This window comes from Pituophis catenifer, unplaced genomic scaffold (genome assembly GCF_029215685.1).
Source record: "Pituophis catenifer annectens isolate HBS135680 unplaced genomic scaffold, rPitCat1.0.hap2 SCAF_4, whole genome shotgun sequence".
Classification (NCBI taxonomy): domain Eukaryota; kingdom Metazoa; phylum Chordata; class Lepidosauria; order Squamata; family Colubridae; genus Pituophis; species Pituophis catenifer.
The window spans coordinates 123,473,777-123,485,839 of record NW_027256884.1 but is presented as its reverse complement, the minus strand read 5'-3'; positions in this window follow the sequence as shown (position 1 = coordinate 123,485,839).

Below are 12,063 nucleotides of genomic sequence, written 5' to 3'. Positions count from 1 at the left end.
TACAAAATATGAATTTTGTATGAATAAAAATGAATGTATGAATGAAATGTATGAAAAATGAGTGTATGAATTTTACTCACGTGACCAAAGGGATGCTGCAACAGTCATAAGTGTGAAAAACGGTCATAAGTCACATTTTTTCATTGCCGTTGTAACTTTGAATGGTCACTGAACCAATTGTTGTAAAGGAATGCCTGTAGCTTTAATGGCTTGGTCGCTATTCAAAATGCAGTTATCTTGTGTTAAAACAAATAGAGAATTTTCTTCTAACAATATCATGTCCTTATGTTCCAGATTTTCATGATTTCCACTGCTCTGAAATTTAAGGGAAGGTGGACTCTATTGATTACTAGCTGGATACCCATGCTTCACTACGAAACTATGTGATTGGGCATGATAAATTGAACTAACCCAGGTAGATTCCACAACGGAGGTCCCTCTCATTGTCATCATCACCAACAAAGTATATCTGGAGAAATGAAGGCTGCTGCTGAGGCCCCGCCATGATACTCCCTATCCTGTGGTAGACCTGCCCTTGCACTTTGAATGGTGGCATATTTAGTTGTAGCTGCCTAATTAATGTAGGGGTTATTAGATGCATACTTTTTTACAGCCTCTCTATTGATTTCAGGATGACTTTGACAATACTTTTTTGCAGCTTCCCTTACTTGTGTTTTCCTAATCGCATCTGTAAATCTTTTCCTGCGTTTTTTGCCCTCTTTTCCCTTTAACTGGTGTTACAGTAGAAGGAACAGATGCCAGTTTGAACTGAGGTAATGGAATGTGAGGCAACTGGCAGTTGGAACAGAGTTCTTTTCAGGTGGGGAGGGGGAGTAGAACATCTAATTCCTTCGCATCAGAGTGTGTTAATATACTGTATATGAATATACTGTATATGAAATACTAATGACCTGATGGTCATTTTGAAAAATCCTTTCTTAGCGAGCACCTAGAAGCCAAGAGGAACGTACGTGCCAAATTTCAAGTTTGTAGGCTTTATCGTTCTGGAGATTTCATGATGAGTGAGTGGATTTCGCTTTTATATATATAGATTCTAAGGATACATTCTGTGTACTTCCAATACTGTCTTCCAATATTGGATGGACTACTGCACAGAAGGAGTTGACCTATTCTCCAAAGCACTTGAGGGCGAGACAAGAAGCAATGGGTGGAAGAGAGAGATCTTATCCAAGAGAGATCTAAACTGAGAACAATTAATCAGCGGAATGGCTTGCCTCCAGAGGATGTGGGTGCTGCATCATTAAGAAGAGATTGGACAACCACTTGTCTGAATGGTATGGGGTCTCTTGCTTTAGCAGGGGATTGGACTAGAAGACCTCCAAGGTCCTGGAAGCTAAAACATATGAAGAACGGTTGCAGGAACTGGGTATGTCTAGTTTAATGAAAAGAAGGCCTAGGGGAGACATGATAGCCATCTTCCAATATCTCAGGGGTTGTCATAAATAAGAGGGAGTCAAGCTATTCTCCAAAGCACATGAGGGCAGGACAAGAAGCAATGGGTGGAAACTAATCAAGGAGAGAATCAACTTAGAACTAAGGAAAATTTCCTGACAGTTAGAACAATTAATCAGTGGAACAACTTGCCTCCAGAAGTTGTGAATGCTCCAACACTGGAAGTTCTTAAGAAGATGTTGGATAACCATTTGTCTGAAGTGGTGTAGGGTTTCCTGCCTAAGCAGGGGGTTGGACTAGAAGACCTCCAAGGTCCCTTCCCACTCTGTTATTCTAAATTCAATTTTATTATTCTGTTCTGTTACAACTTCATTCATTCTTATTTGGGCTAGTAGACTCAATGATGGGGATCCCACATGGAAAGCAATGAAGACCCCATAGGGACTGCCACCGCCTCCATGTGACATATTGATTTAGAAATAGAATTACGAAAAAGACATTCACCTAAGAACATTTTCTAGTCTTTTCTCAGTGGGTGTTTACATGGCACCAGAAGGCTGTGAAAACTCCAATATTGTTCTTCAATTACATCATAGTGGCCTTATCTCACCTCAATGCCGTGCCTCAAAATATTATGCTGAGCCTTCTTGTCCTGTGAAATAATTAGCTTTTCCAAGCTAAGCTATCAAAGGGCCATGCTGAGTAAATTTGAAAATGCATCCTCCCCGTTGGCTTTTTATACTTTCAGGCCATTTAATAATGAAAATAATTCACCCTTACCAATCTTTTTTTTTTTTTTTTTAAAGCTGACGCTTCTAGCCAGAAATTTTAGCTGAGACAAACAGTGAGAAGCGGAAATTACACGGAAACATTGAAGTCAAGCAAGATCTGGGAGACCAACAAATAGCAGAGCTAGAAGTGTCCTCCCCCTCAAAAATTGGCCATATCTATAAAATAGAAGCCATAGATGAAACAGTGAAAAAGTCAACTCACAATGAATGAATGAATGAATGAATGAATGAGTCAGGACATGAAATGTTCAGAGGAAGAAAACCAAACTGAGATAATATCAAGAATTCAGTCAGTTTTGTTTAGTGGTTAAGGCATCAGACTAGAAAAAGGGAGACTGTGAGTTCTAGTTCCACCTTAAACACAAAGCCAGCTGGGTGACCTTGGGCCAGGGGTGCTATTCAGCAGGTTCTGGAGAACCGGTAGCGGAAATTTTGAGTACCGTATTGTTCGGAGTATAAGATGCACCTTTTTCCCCTCTAAAAGGGGGTGAAAATTTAGGTGCATCTTATATACCGAATGTAGCCCCGCCCACCCACTGGCCCCCACCCTTTGGCCTCTGCCTCGCAGCAGTTACCTCCTTGCAAGCAAACAGCAAGAAACATTTGAATGGAAAAAATATATATTCTGCGATGAGGAATAATTCTAAAAGCTAGTCCCAAAAGATTCTTTATTAGCTACCAAAAATGTACGAAAGCTATATTTCTGTCCAAGGACATACTACACAGTACTGAATAAATTGGGGGAGGGTCAAACTTTTCTCCTGCTATATTTACAGTGTGAGTGAGATTGGCGGTCTCAAAATGTGATCCATAAATAAATACGTTCAGTTTTCTTATTTTGCATTTTTAAACAACTGCATACAGGTAATCTTCCACATATGACGGTAATGGAGCCTACCCCTATGACAGATGCTTGGCAACTGGTTCACATTTATGACAGATTCCCTTAACAACTGTGTTACTGACTTACCAACTGCAGTGCTTCACTTCCCCACTGTTGCAAAAAAGGTGGTAAAACGGGGCAAAACTCGCTTAACAAACGTCTCACTTAGGAACAAAAATCTTGAGCTCGATTGTGGTCATAAGTTGAGGACTACCCGTAGCTGAGATCCTCTTTTGATTTTGATGAATTTCATGGAGAAACCAGTTTTTGCACTTAGACCCTGAAAAGATAAGATTCTGAAAAAGGCATTGCAGACCCCCAACGAAGAAGATTTCAGAAGTAAGGTAGCAGTTTACAAATTGCTGGGGAACAGCTGGGCAATTAATGTGTCTCTTTCTGAATTGCATCCGAAGGAGATCAAAACCTTAAATTACTATGTTATGGCTCGCATTCTTTACAAAGAGGCCTCTCAATAAATATTTTCCGGGGAAACCAGGAGCTTTAGTATTTATATCCTGTTTTAATTGTGCCTTAAGGAAAAAAAATTTGCCTTGAAGGAAAAAAGGAGGTATAGTATTAAGTACGACTTAAAAAAAAACAAAAACCAGATGGTTCCAAAATTATTCTTAACATGATAAATTCTAATTAAGGCAAATACAGTAGTGGCTAAAATTATGGAAACCTTTTGGGAAAAGTGTATTTTCTAAAACTAGCTAATAACACCACTTTTTTTTTTTTTTTTGGAGTAGTACCATAAAATTATATATCAATGGAAAGATAATTTAATCAAGACATGTAATGCAATCACTTTTATGAAGGATTTGCTATTAGAATAGCAGTTACAGTATAAAGAAGAAAAGTGAAACACGTAGAAAAAACGAGGAAATACAAAAACTATCATCATGTCAGAATACTTAGTTGGGTAACCTTTGGCATGAATTACGGCCTTACAACGTCTTCCCATGGAGTGAACCAAGTCTTTTAGTTCTGCAACTGTTATCATATGAAACAGTGGTGAGTTTCAAATGTTTTTACTACCGGTTCTGTGGGCGTGGCTTGGTGGGCGTGGCATGGCTTGGTGGGCGTGGCTTGGTGGGCATGACAGGGGAAGGATACTGTAAAATCTCCATTCTGTTCCCAATCCAGGGGAAGGTTACTGCAAAATCTCCATTTCCTCCCAATAAACTGGGACTTGGGAGGCAGAGATTAGATAGGGGTGGGGCCAATCATCTAACTACCGGTTCTCTGAACTACTCAAAATTTCCGCTACTGGTTCTCCAGAATTGGTCAGAACCTGCTACAACCCACCTCTGATGTGAAACCAAGATTGAATTATTGCTTCTATTAACTGGGTTTTATTGCTGGGTCGTTCTGACTAACAAGTTTCTTTAGTTGACTCCAGTGGTGGGTTGCTCCTGGTTCGCACTGGTTCACAAGAATTTGTAGTAGTTCGGAGAACCGGTAATAACATTGGCTGGCCATGCCCCCAAACCGGTCCCCGGCTCGGTTGCCACTCACTTACTCTGCCCACTTCATCAGAGGCTTTTTTTTTATTTTTTTATTTTTAAAAGCAGTTTTTCCTACATCATCTTTGGCTGAAAAAATGCTTTTAAAAGTAAAAAAAAAAAAGCCTCTGATGATTGTGTGGCTCAGCTGGGATCATCAGAGGCTTTTAAAAGCATTTTTTTCTGCAACTTCTTAAGATTGTAGAAAAAATGCTTTTAAAAGTTTTTTTTTTAAAAGTTGGCCACACCCACTCAGTCACATTACCCCCACCACCACCAAGCCATGCCCACAAAGTAAGCCACGCCCACAGAACCGGTAGTAAAAAAATTTAGAACCAACCCCTGGTCGGCTCCATAGATTTTCCATTGGGTGAAGGTCTGGGCTATTCCCAGCAGTGGAATAGGATTATCTTGAAACTCCAAAAAAAAAAGTGGTGTTATTAGTCATCAAACCTCAAAAATACACTTTGCCTAAAAGATTTCCACAATTTTGGCCACTACTGCAGTATAGGTAGTGAAATTAATTTATGACCACAATGGAGCCCGAAATTTCTGTTGCTAAGCAAGACAGTTGTTAAATGAGATTTGCCCCGTTTTAAGACCTTTCTTGCCCACAGTGATTAAGTGAATCACTGCAATTTTAAATTAGTAACACGGTTGTTAAGGAAATCTGGCTTCCCAGTTAACTTTGCTTGTCAGAAGGTCGCAAAAAGGGATGACATGACCCCGAGACACTGCAACCATCATAAATACATGCCAGTTGCCAAGCATCTAACTTTTGATCATGTGATTGTCGGGATATTGCACTGGTTTTAAGTGTGAAAATCAATCATAAGTTGCTTACAAAGCCATTGTAACTTTGAATGGTTACTAAATGAATGGTTGTAAATTGAGAACTAAGTATCTATGGAGATTCTCAGTCATCCAGGACATGGTTGTCCCAAAGGTGCTTTTTTTCAAGAGGCAACTGGACTTTCTGGTTTTTCTTTGAAGATGTTTCGCTTCTCATCCAAGAAGCTTCTTTGGCTCCGACTGGATGGTGGGGAATGGAAGGATTTATACTCCTTGCAGACAGCTGGTCATTTGCATCCTTTTTGCCTCTTGAAAAAAGCACCTTTGGGACAAATCGAGAACTACTTGTATACAGTGGTGAAATTCAAATTTTTTTTACTACCGGTTCTGTGGACGTGGCTTGGTGGGCGTGGTGTGGCTTGGTGGGTATGGCAGGGGAAGGATACTACAAAATCTCCATTCCCACCCCACTCCTGAGGAAAGGATATTGCAAAATCTTCATTCCCACCCCACTCTGGGGCCAGCCAGAGGTGGTATTTGCCGGTTCTCCGAACTACTCGAAATTTCCGCTACCGGTTTTCCAGAACCTGTCAGAACCTGCTGGATTTCACCCCTGCTTGTATATCTTTATTCTTCCTCTTGGGCCCAAAGATTTACCTTTGGCTTGCTTTTCAGCGAGTGGAAATTTCATTCTCTTACGTTTTGTTGCCTCACAACAAACAGCAGTACAAACTGGATATCTAAGTTTTACTGCTCCATTCTAAATTTACAAGTGTAAAGGATCACTTGCCTAGTCTTAACAAAGCTAGCTCTTTCTATCTATAGAACAGTTTCAATTTCTGTATGTTCCCAAGAAGTACAAGTTTGTTTTTTAACACAAGAATTAGAAAATTCACGTATTGTGCTGCTTTCCAAACAACTCTACCTCTTGATGTTGTATCTAAATCTAAATATTTAAATCTAAATATTTGTTCTTATTTTTGCACCAGTTATAGTTTCTTCAGTGCACTTGATCAGAGATAACGTTTTCCCCTCTATTTCTTCAGATCCCTTTGAATCCTTCTATAAACTATTCCTTTGGCGGATGTGTAGAGTGTAGATCTAGGAACGTGACGGTTGTCTGCAACTTGGGTGGGTTTCCACATTCCAGCGTGTTTCTTTCAGTATTTTATAAACACTTCTTTGATCATCTCGTGCATTTCGTAAAATGCCAGCTGATGGTAATCTACCTCTCAAAAGTCAACCCGTCAATGATTGCGCTAGTGATTTTTTTTGTTGACCTGTTGTTATAAGCCAAAAAAAAAAAAATCCCAATGAAAATAAGAAGCATCCAAATTTGAGAATTGCAAGATTGACATCATCAGCCCTATCGGGTATATCACAGGAAACAAAACTTAGATAAGCTAATTCTATTTTATTGTAAGGCTACATTATCCGAATCTTTTAAGTCTGAAGGTGTAAATTTCCTGCTGCTACTTTTAACCATATCAGGGTAGGTTAGGGAGTTTCCTAAGTTTTTTCCTCTGACTGTTAATCCATTTAGGGCTCCTCCTCTCTTATCTGATAATTTCCTAGGCAACTTCTCTTCCCCTTGTCACACAAGGCCATTTAGACATTCCATTACAGAAGAAACCCTGATGTGGCTGAGGAAAGACCCCCCTTCTCTTAGAGCAGTGATGGCTAACCTATTTGCCATCGCGTGCCAAAAGCGGGGGGAGTGTGGGTCGTTCGGGCGTGTGCCCAAACCCATAATGCAATGCGCCCTGCCCCCATGCATGCATTCACGACTGCCCCCATGCTCCCCCTGCTTTTGACATGGTGGACCCCGGTAGGCATGTTTTTTGCCCTCCCCAGGCTCCAGAGGCTTTCTTGGAGCCTGGGGAGGGTGAAAACGACCTTCCTCACCCCCCCGGGGGCCGGAAACGGCACGTTTTCCAACTTCCAGTGGGACCGGAAGGCCCATTTTTTGCCCTCCCCAGGCTCCAGAGGCTTTCTAGGAGCCTGGGGAGGCCAAAAACAGCCTTCCCCACCCACCCGGAGGTCTCACAGAGGACGGAAATAGCCCATTTTCTGACTTCCGGTGGGACTGGAAGGCCCAAAAATCAGCTGGCCAGTGTGCGCATGTGTGGTGGAGCTGAACTAGGGCAATGCTCACGTGCCCACAGATATGACTCCGCGTTCCACCTGTGGCACATGCGCCATCACGGTCCTAGAGGAATGAAATGTTTTGAGAAAAAGGCAGAATATTATACTTCCCTGGATAAGAAATGGAGAAACATGCTCCTGGAGACAGAAAGAGACAGCCCCAGTGGTGGGATTCAAATAATATAACAACCGGTACTCTGCCGTAATGACCGGCTGTTTGGGCGTGGCCATGGTGGGTGTGGCCAGGGGGTGTGACAGGCAGCACTCGGCCTCCTGCACCCCTCTGGGAGCAAAAATGGGCCACGGGGGAGGGTAAGGTGCTGCACCACCCCGAGCCCCATTTTGGGCCTAGTAGGCCTCCCTGAAGCCTCGGGGGAGTGAAAACAGGCTGCGGGGGAGCACACCACGCCCCCATGCCATTTTGGGCCTAGTAGGCCTCCCTGCACTTACCAGGGAGCCAAAATGGGGCATGTGGGGACTCCTGGAAGGGAAGGGGAGAGCCGGGGCCAGCCAGCAATTTAACTACCAGTTCACCCAAACTGGCTGAATCCCACCACTGGACAGCCCCCACCTTTCTTAATAGCTCCCAACAGATATTTTTTGCCCATTAAGAAAGACTGGGCCATCCTATCTACAGAACAAAAGACCTTCAGCTCCAGAGTGATGGGATTAAGACATGACCTTCCAGGGCATAATAGGATTAACCCACTAGCAGCAGAGCTCACTACATTGCACAATCTCCTAAGGGCATTGCATCAGAGTCCAAACTTCAACCAAACCTGAGAGCTCAGACACCCTACAGAGCTAGTTATGACCCCTGCAAAAGCCAATAGAATACACATTCTTGCACAGGAACAGGAAGTTCAAGTGCAAAGCTCAAGAGAAGGTATAAATACCCCTCACTCTTAACTCCATGTGGTCAACTGCACCAGGACCATGTGCTTGGTAGTTCTGTTCATCATTAAACTCTCTTTCCAATCAGCCTCCATGTTTCCAGTGACTTTCTCCTGGCTTGGAACTGAACCAGATGAATATTTCTTCCAACATGAAGGGCCAGGCTGGGCATCCTTGGTTAGCAAGGAGCAAGAAGGTGGTAAAGATCAGCTCAGGTGGCAGAGGCTGCGGAGCACAGGTGACCAAATGGGCATAGGAGGGGTCCCAAAGGTGCTTTTCAAAAGACAACTGGACTTTCTTAGTTTTTTTCCTTGAAGATATTTTGCTTCACACCCAAGCAGCTTTTCTTAGTTCTTGATTGAGAAGCTGCTTCAGCTTCTTGGATGAAAAGAGAAACAGCAAGTCCAGATGCTTTTTGAAAAACATCTTTGAGGCAACCATGACCTGGGTGACCGAGAATTTCCATAGGCATAGAAGGGAGTTATAAGCGGATGGGGAGAATTGCAATGCCCCTGCAGTCATAACTGTGGGAAGTCTGCCAAGCATCCAAGTTTTGATCACATGACCGTGGCGGGCACTGCAAGAATTATAACTTCAGGGACTGAAGTTAACAAAGGTTGTAATTCCCTTTGTTCAGTGCCACCGTAACTTGGAATGGTTGTTGAATGAATGAATGTAAATCGAGTTCTACCAGTAGTTTTGTCACAATCCAAAAATGTGCGGCTGTATGGGGATTTTATTATATATAGAAAATGCAAGGATGATAGTCTATAGCTGGCATTTGTACCTCACCTTGTTGTTGTTCAGTCGCTAAGTTATGTCCAACTTTTGACAACACCATTGCCATAGCATGCGAGGCCCCTCTGTCCTCCACTCCTCTCCCACAGTTTGCCCAAATTCGTGTTCATTTTAGTCTTTTGGTACTGTCCATGGGGTTTTCTTGGCAAGGATCCTGGAGTGGGTTGCCATTTCCTTCTCCAATGGAGTATGTTTTGTCAGAACTCTCCACTATGACCTATTTGTCATAGCGGAAATTTTGAGTAGTTCGGAGAAATACCAGCAAATACCACCTCTGACTGGCCCCAGAGTGGAGAGGGAATGGGGATTTTGCAGTATCCTTCCCCTGGAGTGGGGTGAGAATGGAGATTTTGCAGTATCCTTCCCCTGCCACACCCATCAAGCCACACCCACCAAGCCACACCACACCCACCAAGCCAAGCCCACAGAACCGATAGTAAAAAAAAATTGAATTCCACCATTGCCCTGCATGGCATAACTTTGTTTAGCTCGACAAGCACTTTTGCCCGACAGTCAGTGATCCATGAAGGGGGTTAAGCCATCTTTTTCTGTTTGAGGAAGAAATGACAGAACATCTGCCCAATTTTTGACTGATTGTGCTTGGAGATACATATGCATTGGTCCTGTTAATTGCTGAGCAAAAATTACACTTGTGGAAAGTCAAATTGAATTGTGTGGCTCGTCCCTGAGGTTTTATTATAACCAAATTCTTTCAAACAATGTCAATGCAGGAAGACCAGTGCTGCCGGTTCTGTGCCAAGGTCTAAACAAGACATGCCAAACTTCCTTACCATTGTTGTGAGTATAAACAATGCCTTGCCAGGTTCTGCTGCAAGCTACAGTAGTGGCCAAAATTGTGGAAACCTTTTGGGAAAAGTGTATTTTCTAAAACTAGCTAATAATACCACTTTTATTTATAGTAGTACCATAAAATTATATATCAATGGAAAGATAATTTAATCAAGAATGTAATAGAACAACTTTTATGAAGGATTTGCTATTAGAATAGCAGTTACAGTATAAAAAAGAAAAGTGAAACACGTAGAAAAAATGAGATATACAAAAATTATCACCAAAGAAAAAACGAGATATACAAAAATTATCAGCATGTCAGTTAATACTTAGTTGGGTAACCTTTAGCATGAATGACGGCCTTACAACGTCTTCCCGTGGAGTGACCCAAGTCTTTTAGTTCTGCAGCTGTTATAATGTGAAAGCAAGATTGAATGATTGCTTCTATTAACTGGGTTTTATTGCTGGGTCGCTTCTGACTAACAAGTTTCTTTAGTCGGCTCCATAGATTTTCCATTGGGTTAAGGTCTGGGCTATTCCCAGGCCATTCCAGCAGTGGAATAGGATTATCTTGAAACTCCCCCCCCAAAAAAAGTGGTGTTATTAGCCATCAAACCTCAAAAATACACTTTCCCCAAAAGGTTTCCACAATTTTGGCCACTACTGTATACTCCAGAGGAAGAAGGAACACATCCTTATTGAGATGCTTTTTTAGATGGAGAATGCTGAGAGCTTTAAGAGAGTGATGAGGAGTGGGGAGCAGGGAGCTAACGTGTGGCATCTATTTAAGCCCGTTGGCTAAAACTCGCTGCCCTCAGGTGTAATGGAAGACACCACTGCCACATTTTCAATGCAGGCCAAACAGGTTGCTTTCAGTACATAACTTCTTGCACATCTTGTCTTTTGCCATAGGCAAGGAACGTCTCAGAGGTTTTTCTCACTAAGGGATATCTAGCATCACTCATCACTTGCTTTACTGATATAGGCCTCTGCCTGGAAGCCCAGTTACCACTACTAAATGAATATAGTAGTCAAATTATAGCAATAGCACATAGAACAGTTTAAAATATATATATATATTTGATTTATATGCCGCCCTTCTCCGGAGACTCAGGGCGGTTTACAATGCGTTAAGCAATAGCCTTAATACTTTTGTATATTTATACAAAGTCAGCTTATTGCCCCCACAAACTGGGTCCTCAATTTACCTACCTTTGAAAGGATGGAAGGCTGAGTCAACCTTGAGCCTGGTGAGATTCGAACTTACAGTAATTGCAGACAGCTGGTGTTAATCACAATGCTATCAGTCTGCTGAGTCACCAGGCCCATGATTTAGTTCCTAGTATGATTTCATTGCTTATTTAGTATCCTATGACTATTACTAAGTGTTGTATCTTATGATTCTTGATGAATATATTTTTTATGTACACTGAGAGCTTATGCACTGAAGAAAAATTCCTTGTGTGTCCAATCATATTTGACCAATAAAGAATTCTATTGTATTGTATTGTATTGTATTATTCTATTCTACTTTATGCTATTCTTCCTCTTCCTCTTTCTATTCTATTCTATTCTATTCTATTCTATTCTATTCTATTCTATTCTATTCTATTCTATTCTATTCTATTCTATTCTATTCTATTCTATTCTATTCTTTGCATGTTTGTTTTAAATTCCTTTCAAAAATCAGTTCCTAAAACTGACACATACAGGGTTTTGTTCTTTACGAGCCCCAAAATAAGCGCTTTCTTTGAAAGCAGCTTTCCAAAATCTAAATTTGGGTGGTGGGTGGAGAAAAAACAAGGGCATGAGGGATCTGGGGCCGCGCGGCCGCTTGGCGGCCCGCCAATTCGCGCCCGCTGCGCATGCGCACGGGGCCGCCTTGGACATTTTCTCCGACGGTGTAGCTTCTATTTTTGGGGGGAGGGGGGGAAAGCTTTGCGACACCATAAGAGGGGAAACCTGTTTGCGCTTTACGGCGGAAGAACTACTGTAACAGGGCGCCCGGCAGGTCTCTTCTGCGTCGGCGCGGGTTCCTCGTCCGCGCTTT